Genomic DNA, 25,302 nt, shown 5'->3' on the forward strand with positions numbered 1-25,302 from the left:
TTCCTTCCTCTTTCCTGCAACGAATTCCTCCTTTGCTCTTGCAAACGCAAGGCTTCTTCTGAAAAACTACGTCGCGGTGCAGGGATCCTTCCAGAGGAGCAACGGCATAGTTTTAGCTGGAAGTGCTTGGCAGAGCAGCCGGGGAGAAAAGGCCTCTTGCGATTCTCTTTTCTTTCTGCCTGAATGCGGTCAATTGGCACTTGCCAAAGCAAGGTTTCCCAGCACAAACTACAAAGCAGCAGCTCTCTCCTGGCAGAGGAAATCCCATGCAGTGTTGCCCTGGCGAGATAGTGTTGCTACAGCGAGGCCCAGGGAAAACAGACTGCCTAGAGAAATCCTAGCAAAGCCCTGTGTTTCCCCACAGGAATGTATGTCAGTTTCAGTTCTTTGCCAGCAACGGAGCTCACAGGCAACATCAGATTGTGTGTATCTCAGTGAGAGAAAGAACACTGTGACTTCCCCCGTTCCTCTGACGAAAGCGGTTAGAGGGAGAAAAGCGTCCTTTGCTTTCGCTTTTCCACAGTGAGCTCGGCAGATCTGCCCTTCGCGAAGGGCCGTTTTCCCCCGGAGAACTGCCTCGCGGTAGCCCTGTTCTGGAAGTGGAACGAGTATGCAGTGTTAGCGTTCAGCTATTGTGAAGGCTCGCTTTGGCCCAGGGCAAACGAAGCGCCGGGGGAAATCTTAGCAGAGCCCAGCGCCTTTCCACGGTTCAAAGCGTGGAACTGCAGACTCTTTTGCAAAGAAGAGAGCGCACAGGCAACAGCAGCCCGCACGTTTCTCAGTGAAAGGGAGAACTCCCTGACTTCATCCAGTCCTCTGAGCAAAGCAGGCAGAGGGAGAGAAACTTTCTTTCCTTCCTCTTTCCTGCAACGAATTCCTCCTTTGCTCTTGCAAACGCAAGGCTTCTTCTGAAAAACTACGTCGCGGTGCAGGGATCCTTCCAGAGGAGCAACGGCATAGTTTTAGCTGGAAGGGCTTGGCAGAGCAGCCGGGGAAAAAGGCCTCTTGCGATTCTCTTTTCTTTCTGCCTGAATGCGGTCAATTGGCACTTGCCAAAGCAAGGTTTCCCAGCACAAACTACAAAGCAGCAGCTCTCTCCTGGCAGAGGAAATCCCATGCAGTGTTGCCCTGGCGAGATAGTGTTGCTACAGCGAGGCCCAGGGAAAACAGACTACCTAGAGAAATCCTAGCAAAGCCCTGTGTTTCCCCACAGGAATGTATGTCAGTTTCAGTTCTTTGCCAGCAACGGAGCTCAGACGCAACATCAGATTGTGTGTATCTCAGTGAGAGAAAGAACACTGTGACTTCCCCCGTTCCTCTGACGAAAGCGGTTAGAGGGAGAAAAGCGTCCTTTGCTTTCGCTTTCCCGCAGTGAGCTCGGCAGATCTGCCCTTCGCGAAGGGCCGTTTTCCCCCGGAGAACTGCCTCGCGGTAGCCCTGTTCTGGAAGTGGAACGAGTATGCAGTGTTAGCGTTCAGCTATTGTGAAGGCTCGCTTTGGCCCAGGGCAAACGAAGCGCCGGGGGAAATCTTAGCAGAGCCCGGCGCCTTTCCACGGTTCAAAGCGTGGAACAGCAGACTCTTTTGCAAAGAAGAGAGCGCACAGGCAACAGCAGCCCGCACGTTTCTCAGTGAAAGGGAGAACTCCCTGACTTCATCCAGTCCTCTGAGCAAAGCAGGCAGAGGGAGAGAAACTTTCTTTCCTTCCTCTTTCCTGCAACGAATTCCTCCTTTGCTCTTGCAAACGCAAGGCTTCTTCTGAAAAACTACGTCGCGGTGCAGGGATCCTTCCAGAGGAGCAACGGCATAGTTTTAGCTGGAAGGGCTTGGCAGAGCAGCCGGGGAGAAAAGGCCTCCTGCGATTCTCTTTTCTTTCCGCCTGAATGCGGTCAATTGGCACTTGCCAAAGCAAGGTTTCCCAGCACAAACTACAAAGCAGCAGCTCTCTCCTGGCAGAGGAAATCCCATGCAGTGTTGCCCTGGCGAGATAGTGTTGCTACAGCGAGGCCCAGGGAAAACAGACTGCCTAGAGAAATCCTAGCAAAGCCCTGTGTTTCCCCACAGGAATGTATGTCAGTTTCAGTTCTTTGCCAGCAACGGAGCTCAGACGCAACATCAGATTGTGTGTATCTCAGTGAGAGAAAGAACACTGTGACTTCCCCCGTTCCTCTGACGAAAGCGGTTAGAGGGAGAAAAGCGTCCTTTGCTTTCGCTTTCCCGCAGTGAGCTCGGCAGATCTGCCCTTCGCGAAGGGCTGTTTTCCCCCGGAGAACTGCCTCGCGGTAGCCCTGTTCTGGAAGTGGAACGAGTATGCAGTGTTAGCGTTCAGCTATTGTGAAGGCTCGCTTTGGCCCAGGGCAAACGAAGCGCCGGGGGAAATCTTAGCAGAGCCCGGCGCCTTTCCACGGTTCAAAGCGTGGAACAGCAGACTCTTTTGCAAAGAAGAGAGCGCACAGGCAACAGCAGCCCGCACGTTTCTCAGTGAAAGGGAGAACTCCCTGACTTCATCCAGTCCTCTGAGCAAAGCAGGCAGAGGGAGAGAAACTTTCTTTCCTTCCTCTTTCCTGCAACGAATTCCTCCTTTGCTCTTGCAAACGCAAGGCTTCTTCTGAAAAACTACGTCGCGGTGCAGGGATCCTTCCAGAGGAGCAACGGCATAGTTTTAGCTGGAAGGGCTTGGCAGAGCAGCCGGGGAGAAAAGGCCTCCTGCGATTCTCTTTTCTTTCTGCCTGAATGCGGTCAATTGGCACTTGCCAAAGCAAGGTTTCCCAGCACAAACTACAAAGCAGCAGCTCTCTCCTGGCAGAGGAAATCCCATGCAGTGTTGCCCTGGCGAGATAGTGTTGCTACAGCGAGGCCCAGGGAAAACAGACTGCCTAGAGAAATCCTAGCAAAGCCCTGTGTTTCCCCACAGGAATGTATGTCAGTTTCAGTTCTTTGCCAGCAACGGAGCTCAGACGCAACATCAGATTGTGTGTATCTCAGTGAGAGAAAGAACACTGTGACTTCCCCCGTTCCTCTGACGAAAGCGGTTAGAGGGAGAAAAGCGTCCTTTGCTTTCGCTTTCCCGCAGTGAGCTCGGCAGATCTGCCCTTCGCGAAGGGCCGTTTTCCCCCGGAGAACTGCCTCGCGGTAGCCCTGTTCTGGAAGTGGAACGAGTATGCAGTGTTAGCGTTCAGCTATTGTGAAGGCTCGCTTTGGCCCAGGGCAAACGAAGCGCCGGGGGAAATCTTAGCAGAGCCCGGCGCCTTTCCACGGTTCAAAGCGTGGAACAGCAGACTCTTTTGCAAAGAAGAGAGCGCACAGGCAACAGCAGCCCGCACGTTTCTCACTGAAAGGGAGAACTCCCTGACTTCATCCAGTCCTCTGAGCAAAGCAGGCAGAGGGAGAGAAACTTTCTTTCCTTCCTCTTTCCTGCAACGAATTCCTCCTTTGCTCTTGCAAACGCAAGGCTTCTTCTGAAAAACTACGTCGCGGTGCAGGGATCCTTCCAGAGGAGCAACGGCATAGTTTTAGCTGGAAGGGCTTGGCAGAGCAGCCGGGGAGAAAAGGCCTCCTGCGATTCTCTTTTCTTTCTGCCTGAATGCGGTCAATTGGCACTTGCCAAAGCAAGGTTTCCCAGCACAAACTACAAAGCAGCAGCTCTCTCCTGGCAGAGGAAATCCCATGCAGTGTTGCCCTGGCGAGATAGTGTTGCTACAGCGAGGCCCAGGGAAAACAGACTGCCTAGAGAAATCCTAGCAAAGCCCTGTGTTTCCCCACAGGAATGTATGTCAGTTTCAGTTCTTTGCCAGCAACGGAGCTCAGACGCAACATCAGATTGTGTGTATCTCAGTGAGAGAAAGAACACTGTGACTTCCCCCGTTCCTCTGACGAAAGCGGTTAGAGGGAGAAAAGCGTCCTTTGCTTTCGCTTTTCCGCAGTGAGCTCGGCAGATCTGCCCTTCGCGAAAAGCCGTTTTCCCCCGGAGAACTGCCTCGCGGTAGCCCTGTTCTGGAAGTGGAACGAGTATGCAGTGTTAGCGTTCAGCTATTGTGAAGGCTCGCTTTGGCCCAGGGCAAACGAAGCGCCGGGGGAAATCTTAGCAGAGCCCGGCGCCTTTCCACGGTTCAAAGCGTGGAACTGCAGACTCTTTTGCAAAGAAGAGAGCGCACAGGCAACAGCAGCCCGCACGTTTCTCAGTGAAAGGGAGAACTCCCTGACTTCATCCAGTCCTCTGAGCAAAGCAGGCAGAGGGAGAGAAACTTTCTTTCCTTCCTCTTTCCTGCAACGAATTCCTCCTTTGCTCTTGCAAACGCAAGGCTTCTTCTGAAAAACTACGTCGCGGTGCAGGGATCCTTCCAGAGGAGCAACGGCATAGTTTTAGCTGGAAGGGCTTGGCAGAGCAGCCGGGGAGAAAAGGCCTCTTGCGATTCTCTTTTCTTTCTGCCTGAATGCGGTCAATTGGCACTTGCCAAAGCAAGGTTTCCCAGCACAAACTACAAAGCAGCAGCTCTCTCCTGGCAGAGGAAATCCCATGCAGTGTTGCCCTGGCGAGATAGTGTTGCTACAGCGAGGCCCAGGGAAAACAGACTGCCTAGAGAAATCCTAGCAAAGCCCTGTGTTTCCCCACAGGAATGTATGTCAGTTTCAGTTCTTTGCCAGCAACGGAGCTCAGAGGCAACATCAGATTGTGTGTATCTCAGTGAGAGAAAGAACACTGTGACTTCCCCCGTTCCTCTGACGAAAGCGGTTAGAGGGAGAAAAGCGTCCTTTGCTTTCGCTTTCCCGCAGTGAGCTCGGCAGATCTGCCCTTCGCGAAGGGCCGTTTTCCCCCGGAGAACTGCCTCGCGGTAGCCCTGTTCTGGAAGTGGAACGAGTATGCAGTGTTAGCGTTCGGCTATTGTGAAGGCTCGCTTTGGCCCAGGGCAAACGAAGCGCCGGGGGAAATCTTAGCAGAGCCCGGCGCCTTTCCACGGTTCAAAGCGTGGAACAGCAGACTCTTTTGCAAAGAAGAGAGCGCACAGGCAACAGCAGCCCGCACGTTTCTCAGTGAAAGGGAGAACTCCCTGACTTCATCCAGTCCTCTGAGCAAAGCAGGCAGAGGGAGAGAAACTTTCTTTCCTTCCTCTTTCCTGCAACGAATTCCTCCTTTGCTCTTGCAAACGCAAGGCTTCTTCTGAAAAACTACGTCGCGGTGCAGGGATCCTTCCAGAGGAGCAACGGCATAGTTTTAGCTGGAAGGGCTTGGCAGAGCAGCCGGGGAGAAAAGGCCTCTTGCGATTCTCTTTTCTTTCTGCCTGAATGCGGTCAATTGGCACTTGCCAAAGCAAGGTTTCCCAGCACAAACTACAAAGCAGCAGCTCTCTCCTGGCAGAGGAAATCCCATGCAGTGTTGCCCTGGCGAGATAGTGTTGCTACAGCGAGGCCCAGGGAAAACAGACTGCCTAGAGAAATCCTAGCAAAGCCCTGTGTTTCCCCACAGGAATGTATGTCAGTTTCAGTTCTTTGCCAGCAACGGAGCTCAGAGGCAACATCAGATTGTGTGTATCTCAGTGAGAGAAAGAACACTGTGACTTCCCCCGTTCCTCTGACGAAAGCGGTTAGAGGGAGAAAAGCGTCCTTTGCTTTCGCTTTCCCGCAGTGAGCTCGGCAGATCTGCCCTTCGCGAAGGGCCGTTTTCTCCCGGAGAACTGAATCGCGGTAGCCCTGTTCTGGAAGTGGAACGAGTATGCAGTGTTAGCGTTCAGCTATTGTGAAGGCTCGCTTTGGCCCAGGGCAAACGAAGCGCCGGGGGAAATCTTAGCAGAGCCCGGCGCCTTTCCACGGTTCAAAGCGTGGAACAGCAGACTCTTTTGCAAAGAAGAGAGCGCACAGGCAACAGCAGCCCGCACGTTTCTCAGTGAAAGGGAGAACTCCCTGACTTCATCCAGTCCTCTGAGCAAAGCAGGCAGAGGGAGAGAAACTTTCTTTCCTTCCTCTTTCCTGCAACGAATTCCTCCTTTGCTCTTGCAAACGCAAGGCTTCTTCTGAAAAACTACGTCGCGGTGCAGGGATCCTTCCAGAGGAGCAACGGCATAGTTTTAGCTGGAAGGGCTTGGCAGAGCAGCCGGGGAGAAAAGGCCTCCTGCGATTCTCTTTTCTTTCTGCCTGAATGCGGTCAATTGGCACTTGCCAAAGCAAGGTTTCCCAGCACAAACTACAAAGCAGCAGCTCTCTCCTGGCAGAGGAAATCCCATGCAGTGTTGCCCTGGCGAGATAGTGTTGCTACAGCGAGGCCCAGGGAAAACAGACTGCCTAGAGAAATCCTAGCAAAGCCCTGTGTTTCCCCACAGGAATGTATGTCAGTTTCAGTTCTTTGCCAGCAACGGAGCTCAGACGCAACATCAGATTGTGTGTATCTCAGTGAGAGAAAGAACACTGTGACTTCCCCCGTTCCTCTGACGAAAGCGGTTAGAGGGAGAAAAGCGTCCTTTGCTTTCGCTTTCCCGCAGTGAGCTCGGCAGATCTGCCCTTCGCGAAGGGCCGTTTTCCCCCGGAGAACTGCCTCGCGGTAGCCCTGTTCTGGAAGTGGAACGAGTATGCAGTGTTAGCGTTCAGCTATTGTGAAGGCTCGCTTTGGCCCAGGGCAAACGAAGCGCCGGGGGAAATCTTAGCAGAGCCCGGCGCCTTTCCACGGTTCAAAGCGTGGAACAGCAGACTCTTTTGCAAAGAAGAGAGCGCACAGGCAACAGCAGCCCGCACGTTTCTCACTGAAAGGGAGAACTCCCTGACTTCATCCAGTCCTCTGAGCAAAGCAGGCAGAGGGAGAGAAACTTTCTTTCCTTCCTCTTTCCTGCAACGAATTCCTCCTTTGCTCTTGCAAACGCAAGGCTTCTTCTGAAAAACTACGTCGCGGTGCAGGGATCCTTCCAGAGGAGCAACGGCATAGTTTTAGCTGGAAGGGCTTGGCAGAGCAGCCGGGGAGAAAAGGCCTCCTGCGATTCTCTTTTCTTTCTGCCTGAATGCGGTCAATTGGCACTTGCCAAAGCAAGGTTTCCCAGCACAAACTACAAAGCAGCAGCTCTCTCCTGGCAGAGGAAATCCCATGCAGTGTTGCCCTGGCGAGATAGTGTTGCTACAGCGAGGCCCAGGGAAAACAGACTGCCTAGAGAAATCCTAGCAAAGCCCTGTGTTTCCCCACAGGAATGTATGTCAGTTTCAGTTCTTTGCCAGCAACGGAGCTCAGAGGCAACATCAGATTGTGTGTATCTCAGTGAGAGAAAGAACACTGTGACTTCCCCCGTTCCTCTGACGAAAGCGGTTAGAGGGAGAAAAGCGTCCTTTGCTTTCGCTTTCCCGCAGTGAGCTCGGCAGATCTGCCCTTCGCGAAGGGCCGTTTTCTCCCGGAGAACTGAATCGCGGTAGCCCTGTTCTGGAAGTGGAACGAGTATGCAGTGTTAGCGTTCAGCTATTGTGAAGGCTCGCTTTGGCCCAGGGCAAACGAAGCGCCGGGGGAAATCTTAGCAGAGCCCGGCGCCTTTCCACGGTTCAAAGCGTGGAACAGCAGACTCTTTTGCAAAGAAGAGAGCGCACAGGCAACAGCAGCCCGCACGTTTCTCAGTGAAAGGGAGAACTCCCTGACTTCATCCAGTCCTCTGAGCAAAGCAGGCAGAGGGAGAGAAACTTTCTTTCCTTCCTCTTTCCTGCAACGAATTCCTCCTTTGCTCTTGCAAACGCAAGGCTTCTTCTGAAAAACTACGTCGCGGTGCAGGGATCCTTCCAGAGGAGCAACGGCATAGTTTTAGCTGGAAGGGCTTGGCAGAGCAGCCGGGGAGAAAAGGCCTCCTGCGATTCTCTTTTCTTTCTGCCTGAATGCGGTCAATTGGCACTTGCCAAAGCAAGGTTTCCCAGCACAAACTACAAAGCAGCAGCTCTCTCCTGGCAGAGGAAATCCCATGCAGTGTTGCCCTGGCGAGATAGTGTTGCTACAGCGAGGCCCAGGGAAAACAGACTGCCTAGAGAAATCCTAGCAAAGCCCTGTGTTTCCCCACAGCATAGAGAGATAGTATTAGTTCTTTGCCAGCAACGGAGCTCAGACGCAACATCAGATTGTGTGTATCTCAGTGAGAGAAAGAACACTGTGACTTCCCCCGTTCCTCTGACGAAAGCGGTTAGAGGGAGAAAAGCGTCCTTTGCTTTCGCTTTCCCGCAGTGAGCTCGGCAGATCTGCCCTTCGCGAAGGGCCGTTTTCCCCCGGAGAACTGCCTCGCGGTAGCCCTGTTCTGGAAGTGGAACGAGTATGCAGTGTTAGCGTTCAGCTATTGTGAAGGCTCGCTTTGGCCCAGGGCAAACGAAGCGCCGGGGGAAATCTTAGCAGAGCCCGGCGCCTTTCCACGGTTCAAAGCGTGGAACAGCAGACTCTTTTGCAAAGAAGAGAGCGCACAGGCAACAGCAGCCCGCACGTTTCTCACTGAAAGGGAGAACTCCCTGACTTCATCCAGTCCTCTGAGCAAAGCAGGCAGAGGAGAGAAACTTTCTTTCCTTCCTCTTTCCTGCAACGAATTCCTCCTTTGCTCTTGCAAACGCAAGGCTTCTTCTGAAAAACTACGTCGCGGTGCAGGGATCCTTCCAGAGGAGCAACGGCATAGTTTTAGCTGGAAGGGCTTGGCAGAGCAGCCGGGGAGAAAAGGCCTCCTGCGATTCTCTTTCTTTCTGCCTGAATGCGGTCAATTGGCACTTGCCAAAGCAAGGTTTCCCAGCACAAACTACAAAGCAGCAGCTCTCTCCTGGCAGAGGAAATCCCATGCAGTGTTGCCCTGGCGAGATAGTGTTGCTACAGCGAGGCCCAGGGAAAACAGACTGCCTAGAGAAATCCTAGCAAAGCCCTGTGTTTCCCCACAGGAATGTATGTCAGTTTCAGTTCTTTGCCAGCAACGGAGCTCAGACGCAACATCAGATTGTGTGTATCTCAGTGAGAGAAAGAACACTGTGACTTCCCCCGTTCCTCTGACGAAAGCGGTTAGAGGGAGAAAAGCGTCCTTTGCTTTCGCTTTTCCGCAGTGAGCTCGGCAGATCTGCCCTTCGCGAAAAGCCGTTTTCCCCCGGAGAACTGCCTCGCGGTAGCCCTGTTCTGGAAGTGGAACGAGTATGCAGTGTTAGCGTTCAGCTATTGTGAAGGCTCGCTTTGGCCCAGGGCAAACGAAGCGCCGGGGGAAATCTTAGCAGAGCCCGGCGCCTTTCCACGGTTCAAAGCGTGGAACTGCAGACTCTTTTGCAAAGAAGAGAGCGCACAGGCAACAGCAGCCCGCACGTTTCTCAGTGAAAGGGAGAACTCCCTGACTTCATCCAGTCCTCTGAGCAAAGCAGGCAGAGGGAGAGAAACTTTCTTTCCTTCCTCTTTCCTGCAACGAATTCCTCCTTTGCTCTTGCAAACGCAAGGCTTCTTCTGAAAAACTACGTCGCGGTGCAGGGATCCTTCCAGAGGAGCAACGGCATAGTTTTAGCTGGAAGGGCTTGGCAGAGCAGCCGGGGAGAAAAGGCCTCTTGCGATTCTCTTTTCTTTCTGCCTGAATGCGGTCAATTGGCACTTGCCAAAGCAAGGTTTCCCAGCAGAAACTACAAAGCAGCAGCTCTCTCCTGGCAGAGGAAATCCCATGCAGTGTTGCCCTGGCGAGATAGTGTTGCTACAGCGAGGCCCAGGGAAAACAGACTGCCTAGAGAAATCCTAGCAAAGCCCTGTGTTTCCCCACAGGAATGTATGTCAGTTTCAGTTCTTTGCCAGCAACGGAGCTCAGAGGCAACATCAGATTGTGTGTATCTCAGTGAGAGAAAGAACACTGTGACTTCCCCCGTTCCTCTGACCAAAGCGGTTAGAGGGAGAAAAGCGTCCTTTGCTTTCGCTTTCCCGCAGTGAGCTCGGCAGATCTGCCCTTCGCGAAGGGCCGTTTTCCCCCGGAGAACTGCCTCGCGGTAGCCCTGTTCTGGAAGTGGAACGAGTATGCAGTGTTAGCGTTCAGCTATTGTGAAGGCTCGCTTTGGCCCAGGGCAAACGAAGCGCCGGGGGAAATCTTAGCAGAGCCCGGCGCCTTTCCACGGTTCAAAGCGTGGAACAGCAGACTCTTTTGCAAAGAAGAGAGCGCACAGGCAACAGCAGCCCGCACGTTTCTCAGTGAAAGGGAGAACTCCCTGACTTCATCCAGTCCTCTGAGCAAAGCAGGCAGAGGGAGAGAAACTTTCTTTCCTTCCTCTTTCCTGCAACGAATTCCTCCTTTGCTCTTGCAAACGCAAGGCTTCTTCTGAAAAACTACGTCGCGGTGCAGGGATCCTTCCAGAGGAGCAACGGCATAGTTTTAGCTGGAAGTGCTTGGCAGAGCAGCCGGGGAGAAAAGGCCTCTTGCGATTCTCTTTTCTTTCTGCCTGAATGCGGTCAATTGGCACTTGCCAAAGCAAGGTTTCCCAGCACAAACTACAAAGCAGCAGCTCTCTCCTGGCAGAGGAAATCCCATGCAGTGTTGCCCTGGCGAGATAGTGTTGCTACAGCGAGGCCCAGGGAAAACAGACTGCCTAGAGAAATCCTAGCAAAGCCCTGTGTTTCCCCACAGGAATGTATGTCAGTTTCAGTTCTTTGCCAGCAACGGAGCTCAGAGGCAACATCAGATTGTGTGTATCTCAGTGAGAGAAAGAACACTGTGACTTCCCCCGTTCCTCTGACGAAAGCGGTTAGAGGGAGAAAAGCGTCCTTTGCTTTCGCTTTCCCGCAGTGAGCTCGGCAGATCTGCCCTTCGCGAAGGGCCGTTTTCCCCCGGAGAACTGCCTCGCGGTAGCCCTGTTCTGGAAGTGGAACGAGTATGCAGTGTTAGCGTTCAGCTATTGTGAAGGCTCGCTTTGGCCCAGGGCAAACGAAGCGCCGGGGGAAATCTTAGCAGAGCCCGGCGCCTTTCCACGGTTCAAAGCGTGGAACAGCAGACTCTTTTGCAAAGAAGAGAGCGCACAGGCAACAGCAGCCCGCACGTTTCTCAGTGAAAGGGAGAACTCCCTGACTTCATCCAGTCCTCTGAGCAAAGCAGGCAGAGGGAGAGAAACTTTCTTTCCTTCCTCTTTCCTGCAACGAATTCCTCCTTTGCTCTTGCAAACGCAAGGCTTCTTCTGAAAAACTACGTCGCGGTGCAGGGATCCTTCCAGAGGAGCAACGGCATAGTTTTAGCTGGAAGGGCTTGGCAGAGCAGCCGGGGAGAAAAGGCCTCTTGCGATTCTCTTTTCTTTCTGCCTGAATGCGGTCAATTGGCACTTGCCAAAGCAAGGTTTCCCAGCACAAACTACAAAGCAGCAGCTCTCTCCTGGCAGAGGAAATCCCATGCAGTGTTGCCCTGGCGAGATAGTGTTGCTACAGCGAGGCCCAGGGAAAACAGACTGCCTAGAGAAATCCTAGCAAAGCCCTGTGTTTCCCCACAGGAATGTATGTCAGTTTCAGTTCTTTGCCAGCAACGGAGCTCAGAGGCAACATCAGATTGTGTGTATCTCAGTGAGAGAAAGAACACTGTGACTTCCCCCGTTCCTCTGACGAAAGCGGTTAGAGGGAGAAAAGCGTCCTTTGCTTTCGCTTTCCCGCAGTGAGCTGGGCAGATCTGCCCTTCGCGAAGGGCCGTTTTCTCCCGGAGAACTGAATCGCGGTAGCCCTGTTCTGGAAGTGGAACGAGTATGCAGTGTTAGCGTTCAGCTATTGTGAAGGCTCGCTTTGGCCCAGGGCAAACGAAGCGCCGGGGGAAATCTTAGCAGAGCCCGGCGCCTTTCCACGGTTCAAAGCGTGGAACAGCAGACTCTTTTGCAAAGAAGAGAGCGCACAGGCAACAGCAGCCCGCACGTTTCTCAGTGAAAGGGAGAACTCCCTGACTTCATCCAGTCCTCTGAGCAAAGCAGGCAGAGGGAGAGAAACTTTCTTTCCTTCCTCTTTCCTGCAACGAATTCCTCCTTTGCTCTTGCAAACGCAAGGCTTCTTCTGAAAAACTACGTCGCGGTGCAGGGATCCTTCCAGAGGAGCAACGGCATAGTTTTAGCTGGAAGGGCTTGGCAGAGCAGCCGGGGAGAAAAGGCCTCCTGCGATTCTCTTTTCTTTCTGCCTGAATGCGGTCAATTGGCACTTGCCAAAGCAAGGTTTCCCAGCACAAACTACAAAGCAGCAGCTCTCTCCTGGCAGAGGAAATCCCATGCAGTGTTGCCCTGGCGAGATAGTGTTGCTACAGCGAGGCCCAGGGAAAACAGACTGCCTAGAGAAATCCTAGCAAAGCCCTGTGTTTCCCCACAGGAATGTATGTCAGTTTCAGTTCTTTGCCAGCAACGGAGCTCAGAGGCAACGTCAGATTGTGTGTATCTCAGTGAGAGAAAGAACACTGTGACTTCCCCCGTTCCTCTGACGAAAGCGGTTAGAGGGAGAAAAGCGTCCTTTGCTTTCGCTTTCCCGCAGTGAGCTCGGCAGATCTGCCCTTCGCGAAGGGCCGTTTTCCCCCGGAGAACTGCCTCGCGGCAGCCCTGTTCTGGAAGTGGAACGAGTATGCAGTGTTAGCGTTCAGCTATTGTGAAGGCTCGCTTTGGCCCAGGGCAAACGAAGCGCCAGGGGAAATCTTAGCAGAGCCCGGCGCCTTTCCACGGTTCAAAGCGTGGAACAGCAGACTCTTTTGCAAAGAAGAGAGCGCACAGGCAACAGCAGCCCGCACGTTTCTCAGTGAAAGGGAGAACTCCCTGACTTCATCCAGTCCTCTGAGCAAAGCAGGCAGAGGGAGAGAAACTTTCTTTCCTTCCTCTTTCCTGCAACGAATTCCTCCTTTGCTCTTGCAAACGCAAGGCTTCTTCTGAAAAACTACGTCGCGGTGCAGGGATCCTTCCAGAGGAGCAACGGCACAGTTTTAGCTGGAAGGGCTTGGCAGAGCAGCCGGGGAGAAAAGGCCTCCTGCGATTCTCTTTTCTTTCTGCCTGAATGCGGTCAATTGGCACTTGCCAAAGCAAGGTTTCCCAGCACAAACTACAAAGCAGCAGCTCTCTCCTGGCAGAGGAAATCCCATGCAGTGTTGCCCTGGCGAGATAGTGTTGCTACAGCGAGGCCCAGGGAAAACAGACTGCCTAGAGAAATCCTAGCAAAGCCCTGTGTTTCCCCACAGGAATGTATGTCAGTTTCAGTTCTTTGCCAGCAACGGAGCTCAGAGGCAACGTCAGATTGTGTGTATCTCAGTGAGAGAAAGAACACTGTGACTTCCCCCGTTCCTCTGACGAAAGCGGTTAGAGGGAGAAAAGCGTCCTTTGCTTTCGCTTTCCCGCAGTGAGCTCGGCAGATCTGCCCTTCGCGAAGGGCCGTTTTCCCCCGGAGAACTGCCTCGCGGTAGCCCTGTTCTGGAAGTGGAACGAGTATGCAGTGTTAGCGTTCAGCTATTGTGAAGGCTCGCTTTGGCCCAGGGCAAACGAAGCGCCGGGGGAAATCTTAGCAGAGCCCGGCGCCTTTCCACGGTTCAAAGCGTGGAACAGCAGACTCTTTTGCAAAGAAGAGAGCGCACAGGCAACAGCAGCCCGCACGTTTCTCAGTGAAAGGGAGAACTCCCTGACTTCATCCAGTCCTCTGAGCAAAGCAGGCAGAGGGAGAGAAACTTTCTTTCCTTCCTCTTTCCTGCAACGAATTCCTCCTTTGCTCTTGCAAACGCAAGGCTTCTTCTGAAAAACTACGTCGCGGTGCAGGGATCCTTCCAGAGGAGCAACGGCATAGTTTTAGCTGGAAGGGCTTGGCAGAGCAGCCGGGGAGAAAAGGCCTCCTGCGATTCTCTTTTCTTTCTGCCTGAATGCGGTCAATTGGCACTTGCCAAAGCAAGGTTTCCCAGCACAAACTACAAAGCAGCAGCTCTCTCCTGGCAGAGGAAATCCCATGCAGTGTTGCCCTGGCGAGATAGTGTTGCTACAGCGAGGCCCAGGGAAAACAGACTGCCTAGAGAAATCCTAGCAAAGCCCTGTGTTTCCCCACAGGAATGTATGTCAGTTTCAGTTCTTTGCCAGCAACGGAGCTCAGACGCAACATCAGATTGTGTGTATCTCAGTGAGAGAAAGAACACTGTGACTTCCCCCGTTCCTCTGACGAAAGCGGTTAGAGGGAGAAAAGCGTCCTTTGCTTTCGCTTTCCCGCAGTGAGCTCGGCAGATCTGCCCTTCGCGAAGGGCCGTTTTCCCCCGGAGAACTGCCTCGCGGTAGCCCTGTTCTGGAAGTGGAACGAGTATGCAGTGTTAGCGTTCAGCTATTGTGAAGGCTCGCTTTGGCCCAGGGCAAACGAAGCGCCGGGGGAAATCTTAGCAGAGCCCGGCGCCTTTCCACGGTTCAAAGCGTGGAACAGCAGACTCTTTTGCAAAGAAGAGAGCGCACAGGCAACAGCAGCCCGCACGTTTCTCAGTGAAAGGGAGAACTCCCTGACTTCATCCAGTCCTCTGAGCAAAGCAGGCAGAGGGAGAGAAACTTTCTTTCCTTCCTCTTTCCTGCAACGAATTCCTCCTTTGCTCTTGCAAACGCAAGGCTTCTTCTGAAAAACTACGTCGCGGTGCAGGGATCCTTCCAGAGGAGCAACGGCATAGTTTTAGCTGGAAGGGCTTGGCAGAGCAGCCGGGGAGAAAAGGCCTCCTGCGATTCTCTTTTCTTTCCGCCTGAATGCGGTCAATTGGCACTTGCCAAAGCAAGGTTTCCCAGCACAAACTACAAAGCAGCAGCTCTCTCCTGGCAGAGGAAATCCCATGCAGTGTTGCCCTGGCGAGATAGTGTTGCTACAGCGAGGCCCAGGGAAAACAGACTGCCTAGAGAAATCCTAGCAAAGCCCTGTGTTTCCCCACAGGAATGTATGTCAGTTTCAGTTCTTTGCCAGCAACGGAGCTCAGACGCAACATCAGATTGTGTGTATCTCAGTGAGAGAAAGAACACTGTGACTTCCCCCGTTCCTCTGACGAAAGCGGTTAGAGGGAGAAAAGCGTCCTTTGCTTTCGCTTTCCCGCAGTGTGCTCGGCAGATCTGCCCTTCGCGAAGGGCCGTTTTCCCCCGGAGATCTGCCTCGCGGTAGCCCTGTTCTGGAAGTGGAACGAGTATGCAGTGTTAGCGTTCAGCTATTGTGAAGGCTCGCTTTGGCCCAGGGCAAACGAAGCGCCGGGGGAAATCTTAGCAGAGCCCGGCGCCTTTCCACGGTTCAAAGCGTGGAACAGCAGACTCTTTTGCAAAGAAGAGAGCGCACAGGCAACAGCAGCCCGCACGTTTCTCAGTGAAAGGGAGAACTCCCTGACTTCATCCAGTCCTCTGAGCAAAGCAGGCAGAGGGAGAGAAACTTTCTTTCCTTCCTCTTTCCTGCAACGAATTCCTCCTTTGCTCTTGCAAACGCAAGGCTTCTTCTGAAAAACTACGTCGCGGTGCAGGGATCCTTCCAGAGGAGCAACGGCATAGTTTTAGCTGGAAGGGCTTGGCAGAGCAGCCGGGGAGAAAAGGCCTCCTGCGATTCTCTTTTCTTTCTGCCTGAATGCGGTCAATTGGCACTTGCCAAAGCAAGGTTTCCCAGCACAAACTACAAAGCAGCAGCTCTCTCCTGGCAGAGGAAATCCCATGCAGTGTTGCCCTGGCGAGATAGTGTTGCTACAGCGAGGCCCAGGGAAAACAGACTGCCTAGAGAAATCCTAGCAAAGCCCTGTGTTTCCCCACAGGAATGTATGTCAGTTTCAGTTCTTTGCCAGCAACGGAGCTCAGACGCAACATCAGACTGTGTGTATCTCAGTGAGAGAAAGAACACTGTGACTTCCCCCGTTCCTCTGACGAAAGCGGTTAGAGGGAGAAAAGCGTCCTTTGCTTTCGCTTTCCCGCAGTGTGCTCGGCAGATCTGCCCTTCGCGAAGGGCCGTTTTCCCCCGGAGAACTGCCTCGCGGTAGCCCTGTTCTGGAAGTGGAACGAGTATGCAGTGTTAGCGTTCAGCTATTGTGAAGGCTCGCTTTGGCCCAGGGCAAACGAAGCGCCGGGGGAAATCTTAGCAGAGCCCGGCGCCTTTCCACGGTTCAAAGCGTGGAACAGCAGACTCTTTTGCAAAGAAGAGAGCGCACAGGCAACAGCAGCCCGCACGTTTCTCAGTGAAAGGGAGAACTCCCTGACTTCATCCAGTCCTCTGAGCAAAGCAGGCAGAGGGAGAGAAACTTTCTTTCCTTCCTCTTTCCTGCAACGAATTCCTCCTTTGCTCTTGCAAACGCAAGGCTTCTTCTGAAAAACTACGTCGCGGTGCAGGGATCCTTCCAGAGGAGCAACGGCATAGTTTTAGCTGGAAGGGCTTGGCAGAGCAGCCGGGGAGAAAAGGCCTCCTGCGATTCTCTTTTCTTTCTGCCTGAATGCGGTCAATTGGCACTTGCCAAAGCAAGGTTTCCCAGCACAAACTACAAAGCAGCAGCTCTCTCCTGGCAGAGGAAATCCCATGCAGTGTTGCCCTGGCGAGATAGTGTTGCTACAGCGAGGCCCAGGGAAAACAGACTGCCTAGAGAAATCCTAGCAAAGCCCTGTGTTTCCCCACAGGAATGTATGTCAGTTTCAGTTCTTTGCCAGCAACGGAGCTCAGAGGCAACGTCAGATTGTGTGTATCTCAGTGAGAGAAAGAACACTGTGACTTCCCCCGTTCCTCTGACGAAAGCGGTTAGAGGGAGAAAAGCGTCCTTTGCTTTCGCTTTCCCGCAGTGAGCTCGGCAGATCTGCCCTTCGCGAAGGGCCGTTTTCCCCCGGAGAACTGCCTCGCGGTAGCCCTGTTCTGGAAGTGGAACGAGTATGCAGTGTTAGCGTTCAGCTATTGTGAAGGCTCGCTTTGGCCCAGGGCAAACGAAGCGCCGGGGGAAATCTTAGCAGAGCCCGGCGCCTTTCCACGGTTCAAAGCGTGGAACAGCAGACTCTTTTGCAAAGAAGAGAGCGCACAGGCAACAGCAGCCCGCACGTTTCTCAGTGAAAGGGAGAACTCCCTGACTTCATCCAGTCCTCTGAGCAAAGCAGGCAGAGGGAGAGAAACTTTCTTTCCTTCCTCTTTCCTGCAACGAATTCCTCCTTTGCTCTTGCAAACGCAAGGCTTCTTCTGAAAAACTACGTCGCGGTGCAGGGATCCTTCCAGAGGAGCAACGGCATAGTTTTAGCTGGAAGGGCTTGGCAGAGCAGCCGGGGAGAAAAGGCCTCCTGCGATTCTCTTTTCTTTCTGCCTGAATGCGGTCAATTGGCACTTGCCAAAGCAAGGTTTCCCAGCACAAACTACAAAGCAGCAGCTCTCTCCTGGCAGAGGAAATCCCATGCAGTGTTGCCCTGGCGAGATAGTGTTGCTACAGCGAGGCCCAGGGAAAACAGACTGCCTAGAGAAATCCTAGCAAAGCCCTGTGTTTCCCCACAGGAATGCATGTCAGTTTCAGTTCTTTGCCAGCAACGGAGCTCAGACGCAACATCAGATTGTGTGTATCTCAGTGAGAGAAAGAACACTGTGACTTCCCCCGTTCCTCTGACGAAAGCGGTTAGAGGGAGAAAAGCGTCCTTTGCTTTCGCTTTCCCGCAGTGTGCTCGGCAGATCTGCCCTTCGCGAAGGGCCGTTTTCCCCCGGAGAACTGCCTCGCGGTAGCCCTGTTCTGGAAGTGGAACGAGTATGCAGTGTTAGCGTTCAGCTATTGTGAAGGCTCGCTTTGGCCCAGGGCAAACGAAGCGCCGGGGGAAATCTTAGCAGAGCCCGGCGCCTTTCCACGGTTCAAAGCGTGGAACAGCAGACTCTTTTGCAAAGAAGAGAGCGCACAGGCAACAGCAGCCCGCACGTTTCTCAGTGAAAGGGAGAACTCCCTGACTTCATCCAGTCCTCTGAGCAAAGCAGGCAGAGGGAGAGAAACTTTCTTTCCTTCCTCTTTCCTGCAACGAATTCCTCCTTTGCTCTTGCAAACGCAAGGCTTCTTCTGAAAAACTACGTCGCGGTGCAGGGATCCTTCCAGAGGAGCAACGGCATAGTTTTAGCTGGAAGGGCTTGGCAGAGCAGCCGGGGAGAAAAGGCCTCCTGCGATTCTCTTTTCTTTCTGCCTGAATGCGGTCAATTGGCACTTGCCAAAGCAAGGTTTCCCAGCACAAACTACAAAGCAGCAGCTCTCTCCTGGCAGAGGAAATCCCATGCAGTGTTGCCCTGGCGAGATAGTGTTGCTACAGCGAGGCCCAGGGAAAACAGACTGCCTAGAGAAATCCTAGCAAAGCCCTGTGTTTCCCCACAGGAATGTATGTCAGTTTCAGTTCTTTGCCAGCAACGGAGCTCAGACTCAACATCAGACTGTGTGTATCTCAGTGAGAGAAAGAACACTGTGACTTCCCCCGTTCCTCTGACGAAAGCGGTTAGAGGGAGAAAAGCGTCCTTTGCTTTCGCTTTCCCGCAGTGAGCTCGGCAGATCTGCCCTTCGCGAAGGGCCGTTTTCCCCCGGAGAACTGCCTCGCGGTAGCCCTGTTCTGGAAGTGGAACGAGTATGCAGTGTTAGCGTTCAGCTATTGTGAAGGCTCGCTTTGGCCCAGGGCAAACGAAGCGCCGGGGGAAATCTTAGCAGAGCCCGGCGCCTTTCCACGGTTCAAAGCGTGGAACAGCAGACTCTTTTGCAAAGAAGAGAGCGCACAGGCAACAGCAGCCCGCACGTTTCTCAGTGAAAGGGAGAACTCCCTGACTTCATCCAGTCCTCTGAGCAAAGCAGGCAGAGGGAGAGAAACTTTCTTTCCTTCCTCTTTCCTGCAACGAATTCCTCCTTTGCTCTTGCAAACGCAAGGCTTCTTCTGAAAAACTACGTCGCGGTGCAGGGATCCTTCCAGAGGAGCAACGGCATAGTTTTAGCTGGAAGGGCTTGGCAGAGCAGCCGGGGAGAAAAGGCCTCCTGCGATTCTCTTTTCTTTCTGCCTGAATGCGGTCAATTGGCACTTGCCAAAGCAAGGTTTCCCAGCACAAACTACAAAGCAGCAGCTCTCTCCTGGCAGAGGAAATCCCATGCAGTGTTGCCCTGGCGAGATAGTGTTGCTACAGCGAGGCCCAGGGAAAACAGACTGCCTAGAGAAATCCTAGCAAAGCCCTGTGTTTCCCCACAGGAATGTATGTCAGTTTCAGTTCTTTGCCAGCAACGGAGCTCAGACGCAACATCAGATTGTGTGTATCTCAGTGAGAGAAAGAACACTGTGACTTCCCCCGTTCCTCTGACGAAAGCGGTTAGAGGGAGAAAAGCGTCCTTTGCTTTCGCTTTCCCGCAGTGAGCTCGGCAGATCTGCCCTTCGCGAAGGGCCGTTTTCCCCCGGAGAACTGCCTCGCGGTAGCCCTGTTCTGGAAGTGGAACGAGTATGCAGTGTTAGCGTTCAGCTATTGTGAAGGCTCGCTTTGGCCCAGGGCAAACGAAGCGCCGGGGGAAATCTTAGCAGAGCCCGGCGCCTTTCCACGGTTCAAAGCGTGGAACAGCAGACTCTTTTGCAAAGAAGAGAGCGCACAGGCAACAGCAGCCCGCACGTTTCTCAGTGAAAGGGAGAACTCCCTGACTTCATCCAGTCCTCTGAGCAAAGCAGGCAGAGGGAGAGAAACTTTCTTTCCTTCCTCTTTCCTGCAACGAATTCCTCCTTTGCTCTTGCAAACGCAAGGCTTCTTCTGAAAAACTACGTCGCGGTGCAGGGATCCTTCCAGAGGAGCAACGGCATAGTTTTAGCTGGAAGGGCTTGGCAGAGCAGCCGGGGAGAAAAGGCCTCCTGCGATTCTCTTTTCTTTCTGCCTGAATGCGGTCAATTGGCACTTGCCAAAGCAAGGTTTCCCAGCACAAACTACAAAGCAGCAGCTCTCTCCTGGCAGAGGAAATCCCATGCAGTGTTGCCCTGGCGAGATAGTGTTGCTACAGCGAGGCCCAGGGAAAACAGACTGCCTAGAGAAATCCTAGCAAAGCCCTGTGTTTCCCCACAGGAATGTATGTCAGTTTCAGTTCTTTGCCAGCAACGGAGCTCAGAGGCAACATCAGATTGTGTGTATCTCAGTGAGAGAAAGAACACTGTGACTTCCCCCGTTCCTCTGACGAAAGCGGTTAGAGGGAGAAAAGCGTCCTTTGCTTTCGCTTTCCCGCAGTGAGCTCGGCAGATCTGCCCTTCGCGAAGGGCCGTTTTCTCCCGGAGAACTGAATCGCGGTAGCCCTGTTCTGGAAGTGGAACGAGTATGCAGTGTTAGCGTTCAGCTATTGTGAAGGCTCGCTTTGGCCCAGGGCAAACGAAGCGCCGGGGGAAATCTTAGCAGAGCCCGGCGCCTTTCCACGGTTCAAAGCGTGGAACAGCAGACTCTTTTGCAAAGAAGAGAGCGCACAGGCAACAGCAGCCCGCACGTTTCTCAGTGAAAGGGAGAACTCCCTGACTTCATCCAGTCCTCTGAGCAAAGCAGGCAGAGGGAGAGAAACTTTCTTTCCTTCCTCTTTCCTGCAACGAATTCCTCCTTTGCTCTTGCAAACGCAAGGCTTCTTCTGAAAAACTACGTCGCGGTGCAGGGATCCTTCCAGAGGAGCAACGGCATAGTTTTAGCTGGAAGGGCTTGGCAGAGCAGCCGGGGAGAAAAGGCCTCCTGCGATTCTCTTTTCTTTCTGCCTGAATGCGGTCAATTGGCACTTGCCAAAGCAAGGTTTCCCAGCACAAACTACAAAGCAGCAGCTCTCTCCTGGCAGAGGAAATCCCATGCAGTGTTGCCCTGGCGAGATAGTGTTGCTACAGCGAGGCCCAGGGAAAACAGACTGCCTAGAGAAATCCTAGCAAAGCCCTGTGTTTCCCCACAGGAATGTATGTCAGTTTCAGTTCTTTGCCAGCAACGGAGCTCAGACGCAACATCAGATTGTGTGTATCTCAGTGAGAGAAAGAACACTGTGACTTCCCCCGTTCCTCTGACGAAAGCGGTTAGAGGGAGAAAAGCGTCCTTTGCTTTCGCTTTTCCGCAGTGAGCTCGGCAGATCTGCCCTTCGCGAAGGGCCGTTTTCCCCCGGAGAACTGCCTCGCGGTAGCCCTGTTCTGGAAGTGGAACGAGTATGCAGTGTTAGCGTTCAGCTATTGTGAAGGCTCGCTTTGGCCCAGGGCAAACGAAGCGCCGGGGGAAATCTTAGCAGAGCCCGGCGCCTTTCCACGGTTCAAAGCGTGGAACAGCAGACTCTTTTGCAAAGAAGAGAGCGCACAGGCAACAGCAGCCCGCACGTTTCTCAGTGAAAGGGAGAACTCCCTGACTTCATCCAGTCCTCTGAGCAAAGCAGGCAGAGGGAGAGAAACTTTCTTTCCTTCCTCTTTCCTGCAACGAATTCCTCCTTTGCTCTTGCAAACGCAAGGCTTCTTCTGAAAAACTACGTCGCGGTGCAGGGATCCTTCCAGAGGAGCAACGGCATAGTTTTAGCTGGAAGGGCTTGGCAGAGCAGCCGGCGAGAAAAGGCCTCCTGCGATTCTCTTTTCTTTCTGCCTGAATGCGGTCAATTGGCACTTGCCAAAGCAAGGTTTCCCAGCACAAACTACAAAGCAGCAGCTCTCTCCTGGCAGAGGAAATCCCATGCAGTGTTGCCCTGGCGAGATAGTGTTGCTACAGCGAGGCCCAGGGAAAACAGACTGCCTAGAGAAATCCTAGCAAAGCCCTGTGTTTCCCCACAGGAATGTATGTCAGTTTCAGTTCTTTGCCAGCAACGGAGCTCAGACGCAACATCAGATTGTGTGTATCTCAGTGAGAGAAAGAACACTGTGACTTCCCCCGTTCCTCTGACGAAAGCGGTTAGAGGGAGAAAAGCGTCCTTTGCTTTCGCTTTCCCGCAGTGAGCTCGGCAGATCTGCCCTTCGCGAAGGGCCGTTTTCCCCCGGAGAACTGCCTCGCGGTAGCCCTGTTCTGGAAGTGGAACGAGTATGCAGTGTTAGCGTTCAGCTATTGTGAAGGCTCGCTTTGGCCCAGGGCAAACGAAGCGCCGGGGGAAATCTTAGCAGAGCCCGGCGCCTTTCCACGGTTCAAAGCGTGGAACAGCAGACTCTTTTGCAAAGAAGAGAGCGCACAGGCAACAGCAGCCCGCACGTTTCTCAGTGAAAGGGAGAACTCCCTGACTTCATCCAGTCCTCTGAGCAAAGCAGGCAGAGGGAGAGAAACTTTCTTTCCTTCCTCTTTCCTGCAACGAATTCCTCCTTTGCTCTTGCAAACGCAAGGCTTCTTCTGAAAAACTACGTCGCGGTGCAGGGATCCTTCCAGAGGAGCAACGGCATAGTTTTAGCTGGAAGGGCTTGGCAGAGCAGCCGGGGAGAAAAGGCCTCCTGCGATTCTCTTTTCTTTCTGCCTGAATGCGGTCAATTGGCACTTGCCAAAGCAAGGTTTCCCAGCAGAAACTACAAAGCAGCAGCTCTCTCCTGGCAGAGGAAATCCCATGCAGTGTTGCCCTGGCGAGATAGTGTTGCTACAGCGAGGCCCAGGGAAAACAGACTGCCTAGAGAAATCCTAGCAAAGCCCTGTGTTTCCCCACAGGAATGTATGTCAGTTTCAGTTCTTTGCCAGCAACGGAGCTCAGACGCAACATCAGATTGTGTGTATCTCAGTGAGAGAAAGAACACTGTGACTTCCCCCGTTCCTCTGACGAAAGCGGTTAGAGGGAGAAAAGCGTCCTTTGCTTTCGCTTTCCCGCAGTGAGCTCGGCAGATCTGCCCTTCGCGAAGGGCCGTTTTCCCCCGGAGAACTGCCTCGCGGTAGCCCTGTTCTGGAAGTGGAACGAGTATGCAGTGTTAGCGTTCAGCTATTGTGAAGGCTCGCTTTGGCCCAGGGCAAACGAAGCGCCGGGGGAAATCTTAGCAGAGCCCGGCGCCTTTCCACGGTTCAAAGCGTGGAACAGCAGACTCTTTTGCAAAGAAGAGAGCGCACAGGCAACAGCAGCCCGCACGTTTCTCAGTGAAAGGGAGAACTCCCTGACTTCATCCAGTCCTCTGAGCAAAGCAGGCAGAGGGAGAGAAACTTTCTTTCCTTCCTCTTTCCTGCAACGAATTCCTCCTTTGCTCTTGCAAACGCAAGGCTTCTTCTGAAAAACTACGTCGCGGTGCAGGGATCCTTCCAGAGGAGCAACGGCATAGTTTTAGCTGGAAGGGCTTGGCAGAGCAGCCGGGGAGAAAAGGCCTCCTGCGATTCTCTTTTCTTTCCGCCTGAATGCGGTCAATTGGCACTTGCCAAAGCAAGGTTTCCCAGCACAAACTACAAAGCAGCAGCTCTCTCCTGGCAGAGGAAATCCCATGCAGTGTTGCCCTGGCGAGATAGTGTTGCTACAGCGAGGCCCAGGGAAAACAGACTGCCTAGAGAAATCCTAGCAAAGCCCTGTGTTTCCCCACAGGAATGTATGTCAGTTTCAGTTCTTTGCCAGCAACGGAGCTCAGACGCAACATCAGATTGTGTGTATCTCAGTGAGAGAAAGAACACTGTGACTTCCCCCGTTCCTCTGACGAAAGCGGTTAGAGGGAGAAAAGCGTCCTTTGCTTTCGCTTTCCCGCAGTGAGCTCGGCAGATCTGCCCTTCGCGAAGGGCCGTTTTCCCCCGGAGAACTGCCTCGCGGTAGCCCTGTTCTGGAAGTGGAACGAGTATGCAGTGTTAGCGTTCAGCTATTGTGAAGGCTCGCTTTGGCCCAGGGCAAACGAAGCGCCGGGGGAAATCTTAGCAGAGCCCGGCGCCTTTCCACGGTTCAAAGCGTGGAACAGCAGACTCTTTTGCAAAGAAGAGAGCGCACAGGCAACAGCAGCCCGCACGTTTCTCAGTGAAAGGGAGAACTCCCTGACTTCATCCAGTCCTCTGAGCAAAGCAGGCAGAGGGAGAGAAACTTTCTTTCCTTCCTCTTTCCTGCAACGAATTCCTCCTTTGCTCTTGCAAACGCAAGGCTTCTTCTGAAAAACTACGTCGCGGTGCAGGGATCCTTCCAGAGGAGCAACGGCATAGTTTTAGCTGGAAGGGCTTGGCAGAGCAGCCGGGGAGAAAAGGCCTCCTGCGATTCTCTTTTCTTTCCGCCTGAATGCGGTCAATTGGCACTTGCCAAAGCAAGGTTTCCCAGCACAAACTACAAAGCAGCAGCTCTCTCCTGGCAGAGGAAATCCCATGCAGTGTTGCCCTGGCGAGATAGTGTTGCTACAGCGAGGCCCAGGGAAAACAGACTGCCTAGAGAAATCCTAGCAAAGCCCTGTGTTTCCCCACAGGAATGTATGTCAGTTTCAGTTCTTTGCCAGCAACGGAGCTCAGACGCAACATCAGATTGTGTGTATCTCAGTGAGAGAAAGAACACTGTGACTTCCCCCGTTCCTCTGACGAAAGCGGTTAGAGGGAGAAAAGCGTCCTTTGCTTTCGCTTTCCCGCAGTGAGCTCGGCAGATCTGCCCTTCGCGAAGGGCCGTTTTCCCCCGGAGAACTGCCTCGCGGTAGCCCTGTTCTGGAAGTGGAACGAGTATGCAGTGTTAGCGTTCAGCTATTGTGAAGGCTCGCTTTGGCCCAGGGCAAACGAAGCGCCGGGGGAAATCTTAGCAGAGCCCGGCGCCTTTCCACGGTTCAAAGCGTGGAACAGCAGACTCTTTTGCAAAGAAGAGAGCGCACAGGCAACAGCAGCCCGCACGTTTCTCAGTGAAAGGGAGAACTCCCTGACTTCATCCAGTCCTCTGAGCAAAGCAGGCAGAGGGAGAGAAACTTTCTTTCCTTCCTCTTTCCTGCAACGAATTCCTCCTTTGCTCTTGCAAACGCAAGGCTTCTTCTGAAAAACTACGTCGCGGTGCAGGGATCCTTCCAGAGGAGCAACGGCATAGTTTTAGCTGGAAGGGCTTGGCAGAGCAGCCGGGGAGAAAAGGCCTCCTGCGATTCTCTTTTCTTTCTGCCTGAATGCGGTCAATTGGCACTTGCCAAAGCAAGGTTTCCCAGCACAAACTACAAAGCAGCAGCTCTCTCCTGGCAGAGGAAATCCCATGCAGTGTTGCCCTGGCGAGATAGTGTTGCTACAGCGAGGCCCAGGGAAAACAGACTGCCTAGAGAAATCCTAGCAAAGCCCTGTGTTTCCCCACAGGAATGTATGTCAGTTTCAGTTCTTTGCCAGCAACGGAGCTCAGACGCAACATCAGATTGTGTGTATCTCAGTGAGAGAAAGAACACTGTGACTTCCCCCGTTCCTCTGACGAAAGCGGTTAGAGGGAGAAAAGCGTCCTTTGCTTTCGCTTTCCCGCAGTGAGCTCGGCAGATCTGCCCTTCGCGAAGGGCCGTTTTCCCCCGGAGAACTGCCTCGCGGTAGCCCTGTTCTGGAAGTGGAACGAGTATGCAGTGTTAGCGTTCAGCTATTGTGAAGGCTCGCTTTGGCCCA

The sequence above is a fragment of the Loxodonta africana genome, chromosome 17 (assembly GCF_030014295.1).
Source record: "Loxodonta africana isolate mLoxAfr1 chromosome 17, mLoxAfr1.hap2, whole genome shotgun sequence".
Classification (NCBI taxonomy): Eukaryota; Metazoa; Chordata; class Mammalia; order Proboscidea; family Elephantidae; genus Loxodonta; species Loxodonta africana.